This window comes from Rutidosis leptorrhynchoides, chromosome 6 (genome assembly GCF_046630445.1).
Source record: "Rutidosis leptorrhynchoides isolate AG116_Rl617_1_P2 chromosome 6, CSIRO_AGI_Rlap_v1, whole genome shotgun sequence".
NCBI classification, from domain to species: domain Eukaryota; kingdom Viridiplantae; phylum Streptophyta; class Magnoliopsida; order Asterales; family Asteraceae; genus Rutidosis; species Rutidosis leptorrhynchoides.
This window is the reverse complement of record NC_092338.1, coordinates 44618731-44639241: the sequence shown is the minus strand read 5'-3', so window position 1 is coordinate 44639241 and position 20511 is coordinate 44618731.

Genomic DNA, 20511 nt, shown 5'->3' with positions numbered 1-20511 from the left:
TGATCCAAACTTTGAGCCTAAACATGATTTTGAGAATTAAAGTGGACTTTTTCAAGTCCAAAATTCATGAACTTGATTTTTGAAAGATAATGCCATTTGAGACTTGTTTGATTGCTAGTAATGATTATTTTGACATGTTATTTGAGTTGGATGCTTATGAACTTGGCGAAAATTTTCGTATATGCTTATTTGAAAAAGTGTAGATATGATAAAAATGTGAAAATAAGCTGAAGTTTGATATAAATTGATAATGTCATTGTAATTATTTTGATTGATGATTTTGCTGACACTAATGCATATTTGAATGCACAAAATTTGTGTTTGATGTGTTTTGCAGAATGAAAGGGGTGAATCTTCATCCCAAGCCCGCAATGCTCCTGCCGAGAATTTGGAACAACAGGAGGTAGATAACTACTACAAGCAGGATGTACCTCATCCAGTCATGACCTTTTCCGATATGCATTTGGAAGAGTTGCACCCGAACCTGAGATTTGAAAGACTTTGGATAGATTATCCAAAATATCAATGGGGTTTGCATACTCTTCACTCTAAGGTTGTTGAGGTACCGAGGGTCATAGAATGGGGACCCTTGGAAGCTGTAGAATTGGCCGGGCCAATTAGGGAATTACTTGTACAGAGGTATGGTAATTCTTCTTTTAATGACTGGATATGTTTATTCACCATACGCAGACCTGTATATAAAGTATGGTGTGAAGAGTTGTTATGTAGTATAGAGTTGAATGATCGGGTAGCTAGTTTAACCGATCGTTCTTTTATTAGATTTTTGTTAGGCGGTTCGATGCGCCACATGTCTTTACTGGACATGGCTCAGGCTTTACGTATATATACGCCTGAGGAGTTAGCGTCTGCCGATTGTAGAGGATTGATACTAAACGGTAGAAAGATAGATGAGAATTTTGATACACACGGTGTGTGGAGTCAAATGACAAGCCATCACCGTTTCAAAAGGGGAAACTACTCTTATTTGGATATAGATAGAGCCGAATTAAGAGTAATACATAGGTTTTTAGCTAATTCGATTACACAAAGGGGTAAAAACAAAGAAAAGGTAAATGAACAAGATTTGTTTTACCATATGTGTATTCGAGACCCACAGAGCGCTGTAAGTATACCATATTGTGTGGGTTATTATTTATCAGCTATGGTTCGGGGGATGCGTCCACATAGCATAATAGGAGGTGGTATTTTTATTACTTTGATTGGTGAATATCTCGGTGTGGATATAAGTCGGGGGGGATTATTACTAGAAGAGCCGGAACCCCGCGACACTATAGGTTTAAATGTATACCATGGTGCGAAAGTTTTGAAGCGGCGAAATAACGCCGCAGTACGATACCATGGTAGACATCCACAGGTGGAGAGAAACCAGGAACAAGGTAATGTAGGAGGGGGGAATGAGATGCAAGAAATGCATAGGTTTATAGCTTCTCAGGAATACGAAAATGCTAGACAGAGAGCATTTGAAGATTGGCAAGTTCATCAGAACCAGATCATAGCGCATTGCCAACATATAGGTAGAAACTATATTCCTACACCGAAACCCGTCTTCCCTCCTTGGTCGATAGAGATGCAGCCACCATATCCTACGTATGACCCTGCCGAAGCATTCTATAGCACTTATGGTTATGCGTGGAACCCCTATTGGTACCAATATCATCCTTAGTTTACTTATTATTTTTTTTTTTATTTTGTAATTTGTAATTATTGATACATTTAATATTTTTGTTAATATTGTAATCATTTTTATCTAACTTTTATTCTTAGATTTTAATAATTTTTGAATGTGGGGTAATATACCAAACTTCAAAAATATGTATATATGTTTGCAGTTTATCTTATGTACACAACAGGGTAAAACAACGCATTTTCAAAGACTGGCATTAAGTTCAGCAAAAGCAACTAATTTTGACGACAAGATGCAAAATATATGTGAAATAACAACAAGACGGAATGAACAAATGATGTGCACCATTTATCATTCAGCAAACAAACGCCAATATATTTGGAAACTTTGGTAAAAATTTAATCATTTTCACACAAATCACCCTCAATAATTTAAATTGTTACTGATTTCTTGCAAATGAGGGCATTGCAAGATCTTAAGTGTGGGAAGGGATTAAATTCTTTCGGATTTTAAAATTTTTATATTAAACACTTGGTTACCATTAAAAATACTAGTAAAGCAGTAGTTGTATTAGAATCTAGTGCTCTCTGATAAAAAAGAACAGCCCTAGTCTTATATACTGACTACCCAATTCGAGTAAAAATTTTCAAAATTTTCAATTAAATGAATTCAAAATCATGTTTATACATATTTATGAACGATAAAACTAGGTTTTAACACCGAAATTATTGTTACCTCGAAAAGGACATAAATTGAGAAACAAACTAAAATATTAAAATTCATTTAAAATGGAATAGAGGACGATAAAAAGAAAAATAAAAGCCAAGTGTGGGAAAATTTACCAAGTTATTTTAAACATATGTCACATATATCTGTAACAAATAACTGAAAATACTTTTGCTTTGGACTAAACTGTTTTACCCGATGAAAGAAAAGAAAAGATGGATCTACACGATGAATCAATTCCATCATTAAAAGGAAGTAAAGTCTTCCGAAAAAGACACGCGCTTCTTGATTTAGGTCATGAAGTTATCGTCCAGACCAGCTGTAGGTTGACGAAAAATCTAGAAAAGTCATCACTAAAATCAGCAGGAAATCCACGGACCTCAGCATTAAACAGGGTCGCCAAGTGGTCAGATTTATCCTAACCATGAGAAGGATTTATCTCGTACAATGGGGGGGAACCATGCAAATTAGCTGGATAAGACTAATGAATCAGATCCCCAGAAAGGATAATCTCCTTAAAGATTTAAAATCAGCTTTTAAGACTGATATTACTCAATCCTAGAGATTGACCTTAAAGATTGAGAATTCAAACTCATGGAATTCAATGATATCTAAACTCGAGCTTGAACGAGAAAATATTTTGATCAAAAATTACAAACCGATTTGTTTTCTGAAAACCCTATTTTCAATGCGTTCATTACCATTGAACGTAAAATCCTAGGAATTCACCTGGAATTCATTAGGTCACCTGAACTAAATCGGGTGTCAACCGTAAGAAAGGTGGTTGCATAGCATGGTCAAAGACAGGACCTTGTGCCAGATCGAAAAATTATAAGGGTGAGCTTTACTATTGCTCCTACCAAGGATAGTAATTGCGTCCGACACGTTATAGACCATAATCAAAAGCATGTCACGAGACATTGCCTTAACAGTTGCTTGTTCAACGCTTTCCTTTACAACCGGACGGTAGTTTGCCGAAAGGTAATATACGGAACAAGTAAACTGGACGTGTTGCTTTCCTAATACAAGGTTAGCAAGTGGGTGACACAAAACCGCAAGTTTTGAGCTAAAATTTTCAAATCTGAAACCCACCAAACCCACAAAAATATTTTGCAAACACCGGTAAAGGGTTATTCTGGAAAACTTATCTAGGGTAAAAACTAGATTTAATTTTCAAAAGATCAAATGTTTTCATAAAGATCCAATTTCCTTAATGGATCTAAATTTTTATAGTCATGTGGGACTGTAAACCATATCGTTACTACCATTGTTTATACCGCCGTATAGAAATCACTGATGTACAAAGTGTGAAGAATAAAGAAGTGATTCTAGTATTTCAAGACGATATTGCTTGAGGACAAGCAACGCTCAAGTGTGGGAATATTTGATAATGCTAAAAACGAACATATATTTCATAGCATTATTCCTCAAGAAAGACAAGCTTTTAGTTGCAATTGTTCTATTTACAAGTGATATTCGTTTAAATAATAAAAGGTGAAGACAAAAGACAGATTCGACGAATTGAAGACGCAAACGACCAAAAAGCTCAAAAGTACAAAAGACAATCAAAAAGGTTCCAATTGTTGATAAGAAACATCTCGAAATTACAAAAGTACAAGATTCAAAACACAAAGTACAAGATATTAAATTGTACGCGAGGACGTTCGAAAATCCGGAACCGGGACCAGAGTCAACTCTTAACGCTCGACGCAACGGACTAAAAATTACAAGTTAACTATGTATATAAATATAATATAATATATAATTAATTATATTAATTATATATATATATATTATTTATATATAAAAAACCGTCGGCAGAGAAAACTCCAAGGACTGAGCTGTAAATACTATCTCCGCGACTCGCGGAGATTGAAGGGGTTTTTGCCGCGAGTCGCGGAGCCCCAAAATTCTACTCTGGCTATAAAGCAAACCGAATTCTGATCAAATTTCATATTCATTTTCAATCTCTCTCTCAATATATACGTAATATATATATATAATTTATATTTTAATTTTAATTTTAATTTTAAATCCTAATAATAAGGGTATGTTAGCGAATGTTGTAAGGGTGTAAGTCGAAATTCTGTCCGTGTAACGCTACGCTATTTTTAATCATTGTAAGTTATGTTCAACCTTTTTACATTAATGTCTCGTAACTAAGTTATTATTATGCTTATTTAAAACGAAGTGATCATGATGTTGGGCTAATTACTAAAATTGGGTAATTGGGCTTTGTACCATAATTGGGGTTTGGATAAAAGAACGACACTTGTGGAAATTAGACTATGGGCTATTAATGGGCTTTATATTTGTTTAACTAAATGAAAGTTTGTTAATGTTAATATAAAGATTTACAATTGGGCGTCCCTATAAATTACCATATACACTCGATTGGACACGATGGGCGGGGTATTTATATGTACGAATAATCGTTCATTTAACCGGACACGGGAATGGATTAATAGCCACTAGAATAATTAAGACAGGGGTGAAATTACATTCAAGGGTAATTGGTGTAATTGTTAACAAAGTAGTAAAACCTTGGTTTACACGCAGTCGATAACCTGGTGTACTCATTAAACAAAGTATTAAAACCTTGTTACAATTCGAATCCCCAATTAGTTGGAATATTTAACTTCGGGTATAAGAATAATTTGAAAAGGACACTTGCAATTTATATTTATGACTGATGGACTGTTATGGACAAAAACCAGACGGACATATTAAATAATCCAGGACAAAGGACAATTAACCCATGGGCATAAAACTAAAATCAACACGTCAAACATCATGATTACGGAAGTTTAAATAAGCATAATTCTTTTATTTCATATTTAATTTCCTTTATTTTATATTTAATTGCACTTCTAATTATCGCACTTTTATTTATTGTTATTTAATCGCACTTTTAATTATCGTACTTTTTAATTATCGCAATTTTATTTTATCGCATTTTTATTATTGGCAATTTCATTATCGTTATTTACTTTACGCTTTAATTTAAGTCTTGTATTTATTTAATATTTTACATTAGGTTTTAACTGCGACTAAAGTTTTAAAATCGACAAACCGGTCATTAAACGGTAAAAACCCCCCTTTATAATAATAATATTACTTATATATATTTGTATTTTTAATAAAAGTAAAATAGCGTTGAGCTTTGTTTAAAGATTTCCCTGTGGAACGAACCGGACTTACTAAAAACTACACTACTGTACGATTAGGTACACTGCCTATAAGTGTTGTAGCAAGGTTTAAGTATATCCATTCTATAAATAAATAAATATCTTGTGTAAAATTGTATCGTATTTAATAGTATTTTCTGCTAAAATTTAATAGTATTTTATACCCCTTAGCTTTAACATCAAAGCTAGATCTTCAAGTTTCATGAAGATCATAAACACAAGTTTTAATCTTTTAACAAAAATAAAGTGATCTTAAGCTATAAATCTTAGATCCAACAAAGTAATGAAGATCCAAAGCTAGAAAGCTTGAATCTTTTATGTTCTTGAAGGATTCAAATCAAAGTTTGAATCTACAACATATAATAAGATCAAAAGGCTAAAAAGTTTGATATTATGATGATGATGATGATGATGATGATGATGATGATGATGTTGTGATTAAGAAGAAAACGAGAAGAAGAAGAAAATTCAAAAACTTAAAATTTTAGTGTGAGAAAGACTAGAGAGAAAATTAGAGAGCAAGTGTGTGTAAAATGAGAATGAAATGAAGTGTGAAATGAAGGATGAGGCTTGCATTTTATAGTGGTGGTGGGGTGGCTAGGTCGTTGGTTTTGGGGGGGATAAGGAGGACAACTTTTTGCTTTTTGCATGGTGGTGGTACAAAGGTGGTGCTTGTTGTTGGGATCTCATGCAACATGTGTAGTAATGGCTAACAAAAATGCTAGTATGTTGGCTCATCTTAATGGATTTTTGTCCTACATCTTAATGGATCATAAATTCATTAAAGTTAGGCTAATTTAATGGTCCATTAACTAGAGTAGGGTGGGTCTAAGTCCATTAAGGTAAAAAGTCCATGAAGACTAACTAGTGTGCATTAGTAAAACACTAAGCGTAATTAAGAAACCATCAAGCCAAGTAATTGTCATTAGAAAATAACAATTAGTATTACGTAGTCATAATATTCCAATTATGATAAAAGTTAAACGTGTACAAAGTACATAGCTCGTTCTAAACGTCAAGTGACACTAACGGTCAATGTGATGCCCCGTACAAAACCATCGTGTACGAATCATCAACAACAGGATCATTACAAGGTTAAGTACTATATGCGTTTTCAAAAAGAGTTTGCATTCATTTATAAAGTGATGTCTAAACCAACATCGAATGTTTTACAATCCAAAAGCATGCTTCACTAAGTAGAAGCAAATAATAAGTGTATGTGACCACAATGATCGTTACAAGACATAGTTCAAAAGTACTAATGTTTGAATGCAAAATAAAGTAGTTCATGCGATAGCAACTCTAAGCAGCGGGTGTCTACAGCACAACTTGTACACAGCGGAAGCTAACCTCAAGCACCTGAGAAAAACATGCTTAAAAAACGTCAACACAAAGGTTGGTGAGCTATAGTTTAAGTATAACAGTAAGTAAGGTAGGCCACGAGATTTCAGTGCTACAAAGAGCGTTTCAAAACAGTATGATAAAGTATATGTTAACCGTGGACACTTGGTAACTAACTTAACGTTTATAACCCCTGAAAGTACACTTGGCAAGTGCGTATGTCTACGAAGTATTAAACACTCGTTAAATGCTAGCGCTACTAGCCCGAGTGGGGATGTCAAACCCTATGGATCCATATCTAAGATTCGCATTCATGGTTCAAAAACCAATGATTAAACGTTACAGAGCTAAAGGGAATGTTTATGCCGTTGTATAACCCACACATATATAAGTTTAAGTACTCGTGCCTAGTATGTAAAACATAAAATCCACATGTATTCTCAGTTCCCAAAATAAGTTAAAGTAAAAAGGGAATGCTATAACTCACAATGATAATGTAGTCGTAAAGTCGGTTCAGAAAAGGTGTGCAAGTAATCGATCCGAAGGTCCTCAACCTAAGTCAAATAGTACTAAGTCAGTAAATTGTCTTAATAGGTTTAAAAGTATGTAAATAAGGTCTTAAGGGTCATCATCATTCATCATCAAACATAAGGCGTAAAGTAAGTTTCGTCTATGAAAGTAGTTTACAACAAAGGCTGACTTCAGTCAGTCACCACGGCCTCTACCCTTACTGAATTAAGGTGAGACTAGTGGCCATGGCTCCGTCTATGAGTCCCTTAAGTGTGGTAAAATTTACAGAAGTAAACTCGTCTTGGTTTGACCGTGGCGACGGTCTAAGTGCGAGTAGGTCAGAAATTTCTGCACAACGTTAAAGGACATAGTGACGATCGGAGGGCCATAAATCCTAAACCGTAACTCGGATTAAGACGAGTCCTATATGAAAAGTTATATACTCGAAAATATCTATCTAAAAATCATGGTTAGAACAGCCCAGGTCTGCTGGTCTGTTACAGAAACAGCAGGTTAGTAGGTTTTGGACAGAAACAGTAAGTTTAAGTGAGTTCCGGTGGTCTTGGTGCTTGATGTTCATCATGGTTCTCATCCTTGATGCATATAGCTTCAAGTGTACAACTCATTGATGTATCTACATCATCTTAGCCAAGTATTGACCATCATAACCCTAGTGCAAGTCTAAGACATGAAGCACAACTCACTTAAGAGTTGCATGTAGTTTGATGAACCAAAGTTACATCAAAGTCTTAGGTTTGATACTTACATGAACTATAAAGCTAATAATAAGTTACAAACTTGAAAATGAACTTATAAATCAAGATCTTAAGATGTAGAACATAGTTCTTAGTTAGATCTTGAAGATCCAAGACCCAAAAGTCTAGATCAAGCATAAGTATACAAAGTTATATTTAAAGAAAACTTATTTGTGTGTTCTTGAACTTTCAAAGTTAACTTTTAGTTTAAGCTAGGTAAACAAGTAATTAGTTCATTGTTGTTCATACTTTAAAGATTCAAACCAAAGTTTGATCTTTAAGAAAGTAAACTTTAAAGTTTACTAACATGACTTACAAGCATGAGTTTACCAACACATGAACATTAATCTTTTTAAAATAACAAATGTAGAACATAACTAGAAAGTATATGTTCTTGTTGTTCTTGTTTTAACAAGATAAAATGAAGAATCAAACTAACAAGTTTGATTCTTGGAAGCTAGTAAGTAAGTAACAACAACAAAGTAAGTAAGTAATAATAACAAACAAGTAATCAAACAACAAGTAACAAAAGATGATGATGATGATTATGGAGTGTTGAATTTCGGTTTTGGGACAAAGAAAAGAGAAGAAGATTTGTTCAATACTTACAAGAAGAGAGAGATGTTTGAGAGAAAAAAAAATGCAAGTAATCTTTGTGCGTGAGAATGGGAGAAAACAAGTGAAGTAGTAATAAGTAAAAATTGAAAAAAAAAACTCTCTTGGCCTACACAAAAGGCCACGGCCAGCTACAATGGGGAGGGAGGAAGAAAGAATTCTTTGGTCACTTGCATGTAAAAGTTGAAAAAGGTGGTTAATGGATGGCCATGCATGGGGATTAGATGATAACTAGATTCCAAGTCTTTCAACTAACTAGTTAATGTTTCAAGTAATACTTACAAGTGGAAGAGTGGACTAACTAAGTCCACTAAGAAGTAGGGTGGGCTTGGAAGCCCAATATCATGAGTCCATTACACTAACAAAGCCCAAGTTCAAATAATTAACAAATTAATCCACTTAAAGCCCAAGTAATTAACCAACAACCTTAGTTAATTAAAATGATTAATAAAACTAATCATGAATGTAAATAATATCTAAAAATATTATTCGTGAAAGTTCCGGGTGTCACAAAGACGTTTCGGGCACTTAAAAGTCAAGTTCGGGCAATCATGGCAACAAGTAAATGTAATGACATACATTCGTTTAATCACACGTATTAATAATAATACTTATTAATAAATAAACATTGGAAAATCCAGGGTCGTTACATTACCCACCTGTTAAAGAAAATTTCGTCCCGAAATTTTAAGCTGAGGTAGATGGAGGAGTCGGGAAAAGGTGAGGATACTTCCGCATCATTTGATCCTCTCGTTCCCAAGTAAATTCAGTTCCTCGTTTGGCATTCCATCGTACTCGTACAATCGGAATCTTGTTGCGTTTCAAAGTTTTGATCTCACGATCCATAATCTCAACTGGTTCTTCCACAAAGTGGAGTTTGTCGTCAATTGTAAGTTCTTCCAATGGTATGATAAGTTCAGGTGCAGCAAGACACTTCTTCAAGTTCGACACGTGGAAGGTAGGATGAACTGAGCTCAATTGTGCTGGTAGATCCAAACGGTATGCAACGGGTCCAACACGTTCCAAGATTTCAAAAGGACCAATGTATCGTGGGTTTAACTTTCCACGTTTTCCAAAGCGAATCACACCCTTCCAAGGTGCAACCTTCAACATTACACGGTCACCAACGTTGAATTCAAAGTCTTTACGTTTAAGATCGGCGTAACTCTTTTGGCGATCACGGGCAGTCTTAAGTCTCGCTTGAATCTGAGCAATCTTCTCCGTTGTTTCGTAGACTACCTCGGGTCCGGTGATTTGCTTTTCGCCTACTTCGGCCCAGCAAATAGGAGATCGACACTTATGGCCATACAATGCCTCGAAAGGTGCGGCATTAATGCTCGAGTGATAACTGTTGTTGTACGAGAATTCGGCTAGTGGCAAATGCCTTTCCCAAGCCTTTCCAAAATCGATGACACATGCACGTAGCATGTCCTCCAAGGTCTGAATCGTTCGTTCACTTTGCCCGTCAGTCTGAGGATGATAAGCAGTACTCATGTCAAGACGAGTTCCCATGGCTTCTTGCAATGAACGCCAAAATCTAGAAGCAAAACGGGGATCGCGATCCGAGATGATCGATAAAGGTACACCATGACGAGATACAACCTCTTTGATGTATAACTGAGCAAGTCTCTCCATTGTATCTGTTTCCTTCATCGCTAGAAAGTGTACAGACTTGGTAAGGCGGTCAACGATAACCCAGATGGTATCGTATCCGCCCACCGTCTTAGGCAGCTTAGTAATGAAATCCATTGTGATCCTTTCCCACTTCCATTGTGGGATTTTCGGTTGTTGAAGTAAACCAGAAGGTCTCTGATGCTCGGCTTTAACCTTTGAGCAAGTCAAACACTTACCAACATAAGTCGCAACGTCCTTCTTAAGATTCGGCCACCAATATTGTTCTTTAAGGTCGTGGTACATCTTGCCCGCTCCAGGATGAATCGAATATCTCGATTTGTGTGCTTCATCAAGTATCAGGTTTCGTAGATCTCCATAAAGAGGTACCCAAATTCTTCCGGCATAACATCGGAGTCCAGACTCCTTAACCTCGAATCGAGAGACAAGTATGTTCAAATGTTCATGAGATATGTTCTCCTCCTTGAGAGCCTCATCTTGGGCTACTCTGATCTGACTGTTGAGGTTCGAATGGATGGTGATGTTCAGAGCCCTAACACGAAGAGGTGCCGTCCTCTCCTTTCGGCTTAAAGCGTCAGCTACAACATTGGCCTTGCCAGGGTGATAACGGAGTTCACAATCGTAGTCGTTGAGCATCTCGATCCATCGACGCTGTCTCATATTCAGTTGCTTCTGATCAAAGATGTGCTGGAGACTCTTGTGATCGGTGAAGATAGTGCTCTTAGTTCCATACAAATAATGTCTCCACAATTTGAGTGCAAAGACAACGGCTCCAAGTTCAAGATCGTGAGTAGTGTAGTTCCGCTCGTGAATCTTCAATTGTCGGGAGGCATAGGCAATAACTTTTGATCGTTGCATCAGTACACAACCAAAACCACTCTTCGATGCATCACAATAAACAACAAAGTCGTCACTGCCCTCAGGAAGTGATAGGATAGGTGCGGTGGTCAACTTCTTCTTCAAAGTTTGAAATGCTGATTCATGTGCGGGTTCCCAAATGAACTTCTTGCCCTTGTGAGTCAGTGCGGTCAAAGGACGCGCAATCAGAGAAAATCCTTCGATGAATCTTCGGTAATAACCGGCGAGACCTAGGAATTGGCGAATATGCGTCAGAGTAGTGGGGGTCTCCCACTTGCTGATGGCTTCAATCTTGGCGGGATCAACTTTGATACCCTGGTCGCTCACAACATGACCCAGAAATTGAACTTCCTTCAACCAAAATTCACACTTGGAGAATTTGGCATAAAGTTGCTCTTGTCTTAAGAGTTCAAGTACTAGTCGGAGGTGTTGCTCATGTTCTTCTTCGCTCCTTGAGTAGATGAGGATATCATCTATGAAGACGATAACAAACTTATCCAAGTAAGGCTTGCAGACACGATTCATGAGGTCCATGAACACGGCAGGTGCATTTGTCAAACCGAATGGCATCACGAGAAACTCATAATGACCATAACGGGTCCTGAATGCAGTTTTCATCACGTCACTTTCCTTCACCCTCAACTGGTGATAACCGGATCGCAAATAGATCTTTGAGTAACCGCTCGATCCTTGTAGTTGATCAAAAAGATCGTCAATTCGTGGAAGAGGATACCGATTCTTGATAGTCAATTTGTTGAGTTCACGGTAGTCGATACACATACGGAAGGATCCATCCTTCTTCTTCACAAACAACACAGGTGCGCCCTAAGGCGAGAAACTTGGTTGGATAAATCCTCGATCAAGTAGTTCTTGTAGTTGACTCTGTAATTCTTGCATCTCGGAAGGTGCGAGTCTATAAGGTGCGTGAGCTACAGGTGCAGCTCCTGGCACTAAATCAATCTGAAACTCTACTGCTCTCTGCGGCGGCAATCCTGGCAATTCCTCTGGGAAGACATCGGAAAATTCGTTCACAATTCGAACGTCATTCACGCTCTTCACCTCAGTTTCTACTGCTTTCACATGTGCTAGGACAGCAAAACGTCCCTTCTTCATAATCTTTTGCGCTTTCACGCAACTAATGAGGTTCAACTTCGAGGTACATCTCTCTCCATAGATAACTAGTGGTTCACCATCTCCTTGTGGTATGCGAAGTGCTTTATCTCCACAGATAATATCGGCCTTTATCTTGCTCAACCAATCCATACCGACGATCACGTCAAAACTTCCCAGTTTGATAGGTATCAAGTCAATTTCGAAATCTGCACCAGCTATGTTGATAATAGCTCCTCGACTAATGTGGTCAACCTTTTCAAGTTTTCCATTGGCGACCTCGACAAGCATACTCTCTTTTAACGGGACTAATGACCAATTAATCTTATCGCAAAAATGTCTACATACATAACTTCTATCCGCACCAGTATCAAACAAGACAGAAGCTAAAAGATTGTTGATTGTGAATATACCTGTCACCAAGTCGGGGTTATCGCGTGCATCCCTTGCATTAACATTAAAAGCTCTAGCTCGGGGTGGTCCGCCGTCTTTTCGCTTGTTTGGGCACGCATTTCTGAAATGGCCCGTCTGCCCGCATTCATAGCACTTCTTAGGTCCATTGGTATTTGGATTCCCATTCAAAGTGGTGACCTTGCAGTCTTTTCCGATATGCCCAGCCCGTTGACACTTCTCGCAGAAAACATTGCAATACCCAGTGTGGTGTTTGTAACACCTCTTGCATTGTGGTAAGGTTCCCTTGTAGTTCGGGTTAGAGTTGGTGTTGTTGTTGGGATTGGGGTTTCCACCGTTGTTGTGCCTCTTGGCGGGGGTCTGGTCATAGGTTCTCCCCCTGTTGTTGTGGTGGTTGTTGTTGTTGTTATTATCCCACTTTCGCTTTTCGCTACTACCAGCTTCAAACTTAGCCTTCTCCGGCTCATCAATAAGAATCTGATTCATGAGAGTATGCGCCATGCGCATTGCTTCGGGAACATTCGGTGGTTTGGACGATGTGACGTTTCCTTTGATGGACTTAGGGAGTCCCCAAAAGTATCTCTCCATACGCTTGAATTCCGGGGTGACCACTGTCGGACACATAAGAGCTAACTCAAGAAACCTCCTGTTGTAACCATCAAGGTCGTTCCCAACGGCCTTTAACTGCATAAATTCGATTTCCATCTTCTGGATTTCGGTTCTCGGACAATACTCATCAATCATAGCAGCCTTGAATTCTTCCCATGGCGTAGCATACGCCTCGTCAATGCCTTTCGCTTGAGCTAACGTGTTCCACCACGTTAGCGCACCGTCAGATAGCGTGCACGAAGCAAACTTGGTCTTGTTGTCCTCTGAACAGTTGCTGACTCGGAATACTGATTCAAGTATCTCGAACCATCTGGTGAGACCAACCGGTCCCTCGGTTCCACTGAAGTTATGCGGTTTGCAGCTCTGGAATTCCTTGTAAGTACACCCATTTCGAACGGGTGGGATAACTGGTGGTGGTGGCGGTGGAGCTTGGAGGTTTCTTTCTGCTAGGGCTGCAGCGACCCGTTCGTTGATCATGTCCTCAATCTGGGCTGTGGTAGGTGTGGTTCTTCTGTTGGCCATGGTATTCTAAACAAAAGTTTTGACTTAAGTCAAAATTCAGTATGCAAATAGTAATAATGCAGTATATAGTAACCAACATGGAATCAAAACATCGCATGTTATTAAATAACACATCTAGGTACATATACCACAGAATCATCGTACAGTAATGTAAATAGAACATTGTGCAAGAATTAAATAACGCAAAGTTCCATTCATTAATAATAATAATAAGTTTCATACTTCTGAATAAGTCCGTACAATACATGAGTAATACAATAAGCTACAACTAGATTACATAACGAAAGCTAAATACAAAAGTCCTACGGTGAAGGTGGGTGTAGGATGTCTAAAACCTGAGCCATCTGCTCCTCGAGCTCAGTAACCCGAGCTCGGAGGATTCCCACCTCCCTTGTCAATTCCTCGACAGTGGGAGTTGGTGGGGCAGGCGGTGCTGGTGGTGCAGGTAGTGCCGGTGGTGCAGATGGTGCCGGTGCTGCCGATGGTGCGGGTGGTGCTGAAGTAGATGGTCCAGCTCCGGATGTAGACGGTACGTCCCTAGATGGGAATGGTCCGTATCTAAATCTAGGCGGTACGGTTCCAGGAATAGTCAATACATAACGGGGAACCTTACGTATCTGTGGGTCGGCAGGGTACGGTACAAGCCGCTTACGGGCAGTAACCCTCCGACGCCGACCAAAAGCGTCAGTGAAAGCACGACCTCCATTCACCCCTGGAATGACGGTGCCGTCAGGACGGTACCGCTTCTTCGGCGGGGTGGAGGGTGCCTGAATAGGTATATCAGCAGGGTCCTCGTCGTCACTGGAGTCTGATGAAGAATCATCTGATGAAGAATCGGCGGATGATGAGTCATCCGAATCATGTGGTGGTGGCACGGGCGGCTGAGCTGGTAGTCCGAAGGCGGCCAACATCTGTCTGTGTCTGCCTGGCGGAATCGGCACTAAACGTCCGTCGGGAGTGCGTCGGCACGGCGTGCGCATGTGGTTACGAAACGTCCCTTCCCCAAACTCCGCGGGAATCTCAATCCCACCGATGCGAGGCTGTGACCCCGAGGGTCTGGGAGCAGACGGAGCTGGAATCTCCGTAGGGTCAGAAGTGGTCACAGGTGCCGGCACACTACTACTCGCTCCGGAAGACGAAGCGCCGGGATCACTAGTGGGTAACGGGACCGGTGTATCAGCAACAGTAGCAGGTGGTGTGGTGGAGTCTGAGTCAGAACTGCCCAAAACGCTAGCAGGTGGTACATCCGACATCTGAACAAGGAAAAATAAATTTTCCATGTCAGTAAGTCATAAAGCAAGCACGTATTAGGCCAACAGTTTAAATCATGTATAACAATAAGTAGCATGGCAATGACAGCAAGTCGTACTAAGGTAGCATGCAACCGAAAGCAAGTAATAGCATGCAGTAGTGAAATCATGTAGTAGCATACGGCATATAGCAGTAAAAGTAAGCAGCAGCATGCAGTAAGTTCAGCGGAAACAAGTAAACTAGCAAGTTGTAGATTAGTCCTATTAGTGAATCCTACTCGGGTCGGTCTTAGACTCACTAATGCAACCTAATTCCCTACAACCAATGCTCTGATACCAAATATGATGCCCCGTACAAAACCATCGTGTACGAATCATCAACAACAGGATCATTACAAGGTTAAGTACTATATGCGTTTTCAAAAAGAGTTTGCATTCATTAATAAAGTGATGTCTAAACCAACATCGAATGTTTTACAATCCAAAAGCATGCTTCACTAAGTAGAAGCAAATAATAAGTGTATGTGACCACAATGATCGTTACAAGACATAGTTCATGCAATAGCAACTCTAAGCAGCGGGTGTCTACAGCACGACTAGTACACAGCGGAAGCTAACCTCAAGCACCTGAGAAAAACATGCTTAAAAAACGTCAACACAAAGGTTGGTGAGCTATAGTTTAAGTATAACAGTAAGTAAGGTAGGTCACGAGATTTCAGTGCTACAAAGAGCGTTTCAAAACAGTATGATAAAGTATATGTTAACCGTGGGCACTTGGTAACTAACTTAACGTTTATACCCCCTGAAAGTACACTTGGCAAGTGCGTATGTCTACGAAGTATTAAACACTCGTTAAATGCTAGCGCTACTAGCCCGAGTGGGGATGTCAAACCCTATGAATCCATATCTAAGATTCGCGTTCATGGTTCAAAAACCAATGATTAAACGTTACCGAGCTAAAGGGAATGTTTATGCCGTTGTATAACCCACACATATATAAGTTTAAGTACTCGTGCCTAGTATGTAAAACATAAAATCCGCATGTATTCTCAGTTCCCAAAATAAGTTAAAGTAAAAAGGGAATGCTATAACTCACAATGATAATGTAGTCGTAAAGTCGGTTCAGAAAAGGTGTGCAAGTAATCGATCCGAAGGTCCTCAACCTAAGTCAAATAGTACTAAGTCAGTAAATCGTCTTAATAGGTTTAAAATTATGTAAATAAGGTCTTAAGGGTCCTCATCATTCATCATCAAACATAAGGCGTAAAGTAAGTTTCGTCTATGAAAGTAGTTTACAACAAAGGCTGACTTCAGTCAGTCACCACGGCCTCTACCCTTACTGAATTAAGGTGAGACCAGTGGCCATGGCTCTGTCTATGAGTCCCTTAAGTGTGGTAAAATTTACAGAAGCAAACTCATCTTGGTTTGACCGTGGCGACGGTCTAAGTGCGAGTATGTCAGAAATTTCTGCACAACGTTAAAGGACATAGTGACGATCGGAGGGCCATAAATCCTAAACCGTAACTCGGATTAAGACAAGTCCTATATGAAAAGTTATCTACTCGAAAAGATCTATCTAAAAATCATGGTTAGAACAGCCCAGGTCTGGTGGTCTGTTACAGAAACAGCAGGTCAGTAGGTTTTGGACAGAAACAGTAAGTTTAAGTGAGTTCCGGTGGTCTTGGTGCTTGAAGTTCATCATGGTTCTCATCATTTTTGATACATATAGCTTCAAATGTACAAATCATTGATGTATCTACATCATCTTAGCCAAGTATTGACCATCATAACCCTAATGCAAGTCTAAGACATGAAGCACAACTCACTTAAGAGTTGCATGTAGTTTGATGAACCAAAGTTACATCAAAGTCTTAGGTTTGACACTTACATGAACTATAAAGCTAATAATAAGTTACAAACTTGAAAATGAACTTATAAATCAAGATCTTAAGATGTAGAACATAGTTCTTAGTTAGATCTTGAAGATCCAAGACCCAAAAGTCTAGATCAAGCATAAGTATACAAAGTTATATTTAAAGAAAACTTATTTGTGTGTTCTTGAACTTTCAAAGTTAACTTTTAGTTTAAGCTAGGTAAACAAGTAATTAGTTCATTGTTGTTCATACTTTAAAGATTCAAACCAAAGTTTGATCTTTAAGAAAGTAAACTTTAAATTTTACTAACATGACTTACAAGCATGAGTTTACCAACACATGAACATTAATCTTTTTAAAATAACAAATGTAGAACATAACTAGAAAGTATATGTTCTTGTTGTTCTTGTTTTAACAAGATAAAATGAAGAATCAAACTAACAAGTTTGATTCTTGGAAGCTAGTAAGTAAGTAACAACAACAAAGTAAGTAAGTAATAATAACAAACAAGTAATCAAACAACAAGTAACAAAAGATGATGATGATGATTATGGAGTGTTGAATTTCAGTTTTGGGACAAAGAAAAGAGAAGAAGATTTGTTCAATACTTACAAGAAGAGAGAGATGTTTGAGAGAAAAAAAAAATGCAAGTAATCTTTGTGTGTGAGAATGGGAGAAAAAAAGTGAAGTAGTAATAAGTAAAAATTGAAAAAAAACTCTCTTGGCCTACACAAAAGGCCACGGCCAGCTGCAATGGGGAGGGAGGAAGAAAGAATTCTTTGGTCACTTGCATGTTAAAGTTGAAAAAGGTGGTTAATGGATGGCCATGCATGGGGATTAGATGATAATTAGATTCCAAGTCTTTCAACTAACTAGTTAATGTTTCAAGTAATACTTACAAGTGGAAGAGTGGGCTAACTAAGTCCACTAAGAAGTAGGGTGGGCTTGGAAGCCCAATATCATGAGTCCATTACACTAACAAAGCCCAAGTTCAAATAATTAACAAATTAATCCATTTAAATCCCAAGTAACTAACCAACAACCTTAGTTAATTAAAATGATTAATAAAACTAATCATGAATGTAAATAATATCTAAAAATATTATTCGTGAAAGTTCCGGGTGTCACAAAGACGTTTCAGGCACTTAAAAGTCAAGTTCAGGCAATCATGGCAACAAGTAAATGTAATGACACACATTCGTTTAATCACACGTATTAATAATAATACTTATTAATATATAAACGTTGGAAAATCCAGGGTCGTTACAGTCATAGAAGCATTCGAGGATCAAGTTAAGTGATTAAACACTTAATAGCACATTGTAAGATATTAACGAAAGTAATTAATCATGAATAAAGATCCAGAGCATAAACTAGCTCATTACGCACATATACGCAGATTCGTGAAAGTATAGAGCACAAAAGTATAAGTCGAAAAAAAGTAGGGTCGTTACATGAGTAACGGGCCAAAAAGTAATATATGGGTACATACCTTAATTGTCATGTTAGATTGACCTATAATACATCTCATTCAAGATTAATTTAGAAAATTAGCATATAACATATTAGACTTTTATACTCCATTCGTTCCTAATTTATTGTCCATTATTCATTTTTAGGATGTCCCAAATTAATTAACCACAATATATAGATAAAACTAACGAGGTAAAGTTCTTTTATGCCCCTAATGTGCGCATTTAAGGAAGAAAAAAAATAAGTAAAAGTAAGAGGTATAACCGTAAAGGCTGACAAACGTACGATGTAATAATGATGTTTATTAAACTGTGTGTTTTTAAGCTACGTATGAGGCATACATATATACAAATTTGTAAACTTACATAAACATCTTGTTTTACAAACATGAAGTAGCTTACTTGTTTTCTTATTGTCAATACAGAAATATTTGGTAAGATGGCAGAGCGATGGGGCAATGTGGATATCGGGGTGATGGTTTGTGGGCCGACGGCGCTTCAAACAAGCATTGCAAAAGAATGCGGATCAAAAAAAATTAAAAGGATGAGCAATGAGCCTATCTTCCATTTCAATAGCCACACTTTCGATCTATAGGTACCACGCGTGGTGTATGTTATTATAGTACATATATGTAATTTTATGTATATATGGCTTAATTTGGGGAAGAATATAAAATTCTCCAAATTTATGATGAGTATAGTTTAAATGGTCCTAAAGTGATTCCTACTTTACTATCTGCAATATAATTTAAATGTATATGTATAGTGTATAATGAAAATATGAACATGATATCATTTGATCTTACTTTCTTTATGTTTTACAAAACAACATTATGGCTCTGAACTTGTTTATCTAACTAACTGAGTAAGTACGTGTGTTAAATAGGGGATGTATGATATCTAGTGTAAATCATCCCATCCCTCCCATTTATTTTTATTTTTATAGTAAATTAGTAAATATAAATTATTTTTTTAGAAAAGGCAAAAAATTTATAAAATGAAACACAAGAATGTACAAGCAGATATACATATGAATGTACAGAATGGAGCTGCAACTCCTAAACCATATTAAAACACAGACTATAACATATACAGAAGACAGAAAAAAGATGAGAAGCAACTCTTCATCAATTAGACCCGTGGCGAAACTCACATTATATTATTTATCCTTGCTTTCTATCAAAGTCCATCTGTCCAAACCATCCCTTTCCAAAGCCACCTGATTCAAAATATCACAAAGATCCATCCATTCCCTAAAAGCCTGCCCATAAGGCTCCCTGATCCAAACCCATTTCAAAGTCCAGTGATCATCAAGCAATTAATGGTACTTAATTCATGAATTGAAGAAGGAGTATGTGTCTTTCATTACTTACATTCAAGGGTGGTCTAATCAACACTCGGTTTGAGAACTAGATAATCTTCTTTATAATCGGGAAACATTGGCTAAATGAATGGCCAAGAGTTTTGAGTCCGATCCGGTGTTGTTCTCGAAACAGAAGAACTACAAGATGAAGGTTTCATCCAACAAAGACAACAAAGATTCAGCAAGAAGAATGAGGATGAGGGCTAAAGTGAGGATGAAAGTGAAAATAAAGGAAGGAAGAATTTCACATGTTTCATGTGTAAAAAGGTTGGGCATATCAAAAAATTTTGTCCATCAAAGGTTACTAAGGCAATCGTGGCTTCCACAGGGGATGAGAATGTCGATAGAAATTGGGAGCATCATCTTTTTTATTGATGTTGTTGATGGGGATGGTATATTTCTCATGGTAAAAGCTCTTCACAAAATTCAGAATCAAGCAAGGTTGGTGCTAAAAAAGGAGTTCAAAATGGAGAAGTGGGTGTACAACTGGACGCTTTGAAGTCATCAAAGAAGAATAGGCAACCCGAGCATCTCAAAGATTATGAGGTGTGAATGATCAACATTGGGGAACCATCAAGTGGAAAAAGTGTATAGGGAGTCGTTGATCGGGAGTTTACATTAAGGGGGTGT